At 51.7% G+C, this 4,972-nt stretch overlaps 1 long non-coding RNA gene and 1 pseudogene across 1 annotated transcript; both read left to right on the top strand.

Annotated features, from left to right (window-relative positions):
* Positions 1 to 1,382: 1,382 nt before the first annotated feature.
* On the top strand, positions 1,383 to 2,300 carry LOC144712725 (uncharacterized). Its single transcript, XR_013583866.1, has 2 exons — positions 1,383 to 1,528; positions 1,645 to 2,300. It is a non-coding gene; the product is annotated as an uncharacterized LOC144712725 (long non-coding RNA).
* Positions 2,301 to 3,944: 1,644 nt separating this feature from the next.
* LOC144713381 (18S ribosomal RNA) lies at positions 3,945 to 4,747 on the top strand (annotated as a pseudogene).
* Positions 4,748 to 4,972: the final 225 nt, after the last annotated feature.

Raw genomic sequence — 4,972 nt, 5'->3', positions numbered from 1 at the left:
ATCCCATTTTTCCCATTATTTAACTATACATAAAAGGGCGAAAATAAAGCCGGCTACAAATTAAGTTCTTTAAGATAAGTGGAATAGTGGCTTTGAGTTTCTCTACCCTTTGACTTAGGATTAGCCAGTTTGATGGGGGACCATCCAGCCTTAAAGGCGTATCTTAGACTTTTTCGCACGCCCGGCGTGTATATGTACTTTTTCCCCTAAATTAGGCCCCTTTTTTAAACATTTGGGCCTTCTTCCCTTTTTTCTAAGGGGGAAGGCCCATATTCCCCCCTATAAGAGGGAAGGGGTGTCCATCATAAGAAGGGGAGAGCAAGTGAAAAAATGAGTTGTCAAAATCGTGTCGTTTAGTATTTTTTGATTATTTTTAGGTGTTTTTTTATTAGTTTAAAAGTTCCAGTTATTTAAAAAATTGCCCCTACGAGAGAGCGAGGGGCTAGGGTTTCATCGTATCGTCACCGGAGCGCCGCCGTCGCCTTCACCGGAGCTGCCATCTCCGCTGCCGTCACTGCCGGCGCCAGTGTCTGCGGGATCTTCACACCAGCCACGAACCGCAGCTGCTGCCACAGGCCGTGACCGCAGCCACAACTGCCAGCCCCACGGCCGCCGTCGTGGCCAACAACCGCTGCCGAGAGTAGCGGGCGCCACCGTGAAAAGAGGCCACAACCGCCCGTAGTGGCAGCATCTGCTCGTAGTGGCCACAGCTGCCAGACCGACTGCGGCCGCCGGAGCCCCCACAACTGCCGCAGCGACCGCAGCTACCGCAACCGCCATAAGGGCCGCGACAACCACAACCGCCAGAGCAGGCCGTAGCCTTGCACAGCGTCTGCAGCTGCCAGAGCGGCCTCACTCGCCGGAGCCGCCTCAGCCGTCGGAGCGGCCATAGATGCCCGTAGCGCCCGCAGCCACCCGTAGAGGCCGCAATCATCATCCACGCGGCCACACAACCTTACTGCTGCATAGCCGAGCAGCCATTGATGGTGCACACCATCAGAGATCGCCAATGACGTTGTCCGCGCTGCTCGCCACTGTCGTTGAAGATTGGGTGACAAATGCTCAATTATCATTTATCATTTTCATCGTTGTTTCTTTCGTGTTTTATGTTTTTCCCCATCGAGTCGTCGATTTTTCCTCGCATTCGCGACGTGTTTTGTCCGTCCATCATCTTATCGTCAAGGGAGAGGGGCCTTCCTTTTCCCCCTTCTCCCTTGTCTCTCATCTTTTTCTTTGTTTAATCTCCCTCTTCATTGTGTAATGAGGGGGCCCATAATATAAGGGCCCCCTTAATGGACAGTTTTTTTTCCTTAATTTTGTTAGCCCACTTAGGGCCCATCCCTTCCCCCTTTATAAGTGAAGAGAGGGCGCCCTAAGAAAATTAGACCAAGAATTGAGAAGAGAAGTATTTTGTTATCGTTCTGGTCTCCTCTTCCTCCATCGAGAGAGAAAGGAAAAGGGAAAGAGAAGGGAGCAAGAGAATGAAGAGTCGGTAGGGAGGGGCTCATCGAGCCCAGAATCCAGGAAGGTAGACGGCTGCGCCCTGCCCCTAGTTCCCCGTTAACCTCCCGGAGCCGGTGAATTGCCGCTGTTTTTTTGTCAATGACCGTCGTTCATTTTTTTTTCCACAACCGATCGATCAAGACACGGCCGCGAGAGAGTTACCGCGAGCAGGTCGTGGACTCGAAATAGGACAACGAGCCCTCGGGATCCGCCGTCGGACCCTCGCCGTTGGTCCTATTGGTGGCGGTCGTGGAAACCTTCAAGCGAACGGCGAATTCACGGCCGTGGAAATCCTCACGCGACGGCAAATTCACGGCCGTGTAAATCTTCAAGTGAACGGCCATTTCGCGACCGTGGAAATCCTCAAGCAGAGCGCATCGCAGAAGTCCTCCTGCGCCGGTGGAAGGCCGCACGTGACCCCGAGGATTGCCCTGGATTGTGGACGCCCCCGATCAGGCTTTGCCCACCCCCATGGAGTTTCCCAGTTCGTGACCGGCCTCACCCGGCGATCGCCTACCGGTGGACCACGGGAATTTCAGCAGAAGTCTTCCTTCCCCTCACCTTCACGGACGACCATCCAGCCTTGGGTTCCCCAACGAGCGGATTGTGTCCGCCAACATCGCTCCGATCAGACGCTCAAGGACACCGCGCTGTCTACTCCGGCGCCTCTCTGCCCCACCCGCTCTGATATGCCACCGACGAAGATGAGATCCTGCACTACGAGCCACCGTCGACGAGATACGTCATCATCTCCCGTTGTTAGTTTAATTACTTCTTACAGTAGATTTTCGTCCTGACTCCACTGTGCTCGGGCTAGGTAGGTGAGGGAAGCTAAACGAGAGATAACTACGATTGTGAGTGTCTTACCAGTACGGACGAGTACGTTCGTTACGTGTGAGCCCAATGGAATTGAGTCTGTTTGGTTGTAGACGTCCTCGTCGCTCCGACGAGGTTCGAGAGGCCATCGTCACCGTCACTCGGTGACCCCCATCCAAGCTTGGAGCTCGGCGCCTCCCTCGAGTCGAAGCTTGCACGTACAAAACGTAGGACGCATCTCATTGCATTGTAATTACATAACTCGTTAGGGTTTCATCCGTCAGATGACGACACCGCCGTAATACGATACATCATCACTGATCGAAACTGAACAATCATATTCGGTGCCGATCGGACGACGTCCTAGACGACGTCCTAGACAACGTCCGACATCAGCCGTGCAACCGCGAGCCATGAGGCGGTGCAGCCGCGTAGTTGTGCAGCTGCACCCAAGTCGCAGCCACCGCCGCGCAGTACACTACCAGCCTTATTACTGTGTCGTGTCGCCGAGCCATCGCACCACTTACATGCGTTGTTGCCGTCATTGTCACTGTGCTCATCTCCGAGCCATCGCCGCGCCTACATGCGCGGGTGCCATCCGTGCCACCGCGCTCGCCTCTGAGCCCGTCACCGCACCTAGTTGCGCCATCGTCCTCAATACTGCACTCACCATCGAGCCTGTTACTGCACCTAGCTCCGCCGTCACCGTCCTCACCCCCGCGCTCGCCTTCGAGCCCGGTATCGTGTCTACGCGTGCCACACGCGCGCCTAGTGTTCCTTAGAGTACTTTTGAGGAGAACAATCCTCGGACGACCCGCCATCACCACTTTACTGTCGCCAAATACATGCTGGCGCAGGATGAACTGCCACCGTCGTCGCCACCATTGCCTACCTCCGTCCACTAGTGGTAGCTTACAACCCTAGAAGCGATGCCAGACATCATCGTCGTCAACATCCGATAGTACCTAAATGCAGTCGCCCTATGCCGCTGCGCCTTTACGCCGTCCTATGCCCGCCACTACGGTCTCCTTTAGAAGCTTCAAGGGAGACGATCACCGGATGACATGCCCCTGCTAGTTCACCGTCGCGAAGTACATGCCGCCGCAGGATATACAGCCGCCGCTCTGCATCGTCGACACCTATTTTTGTTTCCTATAGCGAGCAATAACCGAGGCTCAACCAGCCGTCGTTACCGACGCACCCGCCCTATGTTGCCTCTTCACTGATCAGCCCTCCTCTCCTTGTGGTGTAACACGAGCCATTTGATCCCAGTGCATCGTGTTACATCACAGTTCTATTTCTTGATATGGGCTGGAAGGGGATATAACTCAACAATAGAGTGTTACCTTGATGTGGTGGAAGTCATAAGTTCGAGCCTGATTATCCCTAAATCCAATGTGAGTTTTTCTATTTTGACTTGCTCCCCCAGAGTGATCGAACGAGAATGAATAAGAGGCTCGTGGGATTGACGTGATAGGGTAGGGATTGCTATATTGCTAGGAGCGAACTCTAGGCTAATGTGAAGCGCATGGATACACGTTATAACTTGGAATGAAAGGCAATTCCAAATCAGCTTTGTCTAAGAACAAGGAAGCGATAAGTAATGCAACTATGAATCTCATGGAGAGTTCGATCCTAGCTCCAAATGCATGCTGACGGCATGCTTAACACATGCAAGTCAGATGGGAAGTGGTTTTTCCAGTGGCGGCCGGGTGAGTAACGCATAAGAACCTGCCCTTGGGAGGAAAACAAAAACTGGAAATGGTTGCTAATACCTCGTAGGCTGAGGAGCAAAAGGAGGAATCTACCCGAGGGGCTTGCTTCTGTTTAACTAGTTGGTGAGGTAATAGCTTACGAAGGCGATGATTAGTAGCTGGTCCGAAAGGATGATCAGCCACACTGGGATTGAGACACGACCCAAACTCCTACGGGAGGTAGCACTAGGGAATTTTCCACAATGGGCAAAAGTGTGACGGAGCAATGCCGCGTGGAGGTAGAAGGCCCATGGGTCCTTAACTTCTTTTGTCGGAGAAGAAGCAATGACGGTATCTGAGGAATAAGCATCAGATAACTCTATGACAGCAGCCGCGGTAACACAGAGGATGAAAGCGTTATCTGGAATGATTGGCTTAAAGTGTTTGTAGGTGGCTTTTCAAGTCCATTGTCAAATCCCAGGGCTCAACCCTGGACAGGCGGTGGAAACTACTAAGCTGGAGAACGGTAGGGGCAGAGGGAATTTCTGGTGGAGCGGTGAAATGCGTAGAGATCGCAAATAACACCAATGGCAAAAGCACTCTGTTGGGCCGACACTGACATTGAGAGACGAAAGCTAGGGGAGTGAATGGGATTAGATACCCCAGTAGTCCTAGCCGTAAATGATGGATACTAGGCGCTGTAGTGCTGTAGCTAATGCATAAATGGGTTTGCCTCAAAACAAACTTACTTTATTTATCTTGTATTAAAAATTAAGATTCGCCTTACTAATATGAATAGGGGTTAATCTGATTAAGTGATATTCCTATAAAAAAGAAGTCGGTTCATTACAAATGACCCTTTTTTTTACTATAATATTACTAATCAAAATATATTTGCATTATAACTCTACAAAACACCTTTTTTATTTTTTGTTATAAAGTCGGTGGGGACAGTCGAG

The sequence above is a fragment of the Wolffia australiana genome, chromosome 15 (assembly GCF_029677425.1).
Source record: "Wolffia australiana isolate 7733 chromosome 15, ASM2967742v1".
Lineage (NCBI taxonomy): Eukaryota > Viridiplantae > Streptophyta > Magnoliopsida > Alismatales > Araceae > Wolffia > Wolffia australiana.
Note: the sequence above shows the minus strand (reverse complement) of the source record. Positions and strands in the feature narration are given on the sequence as shown.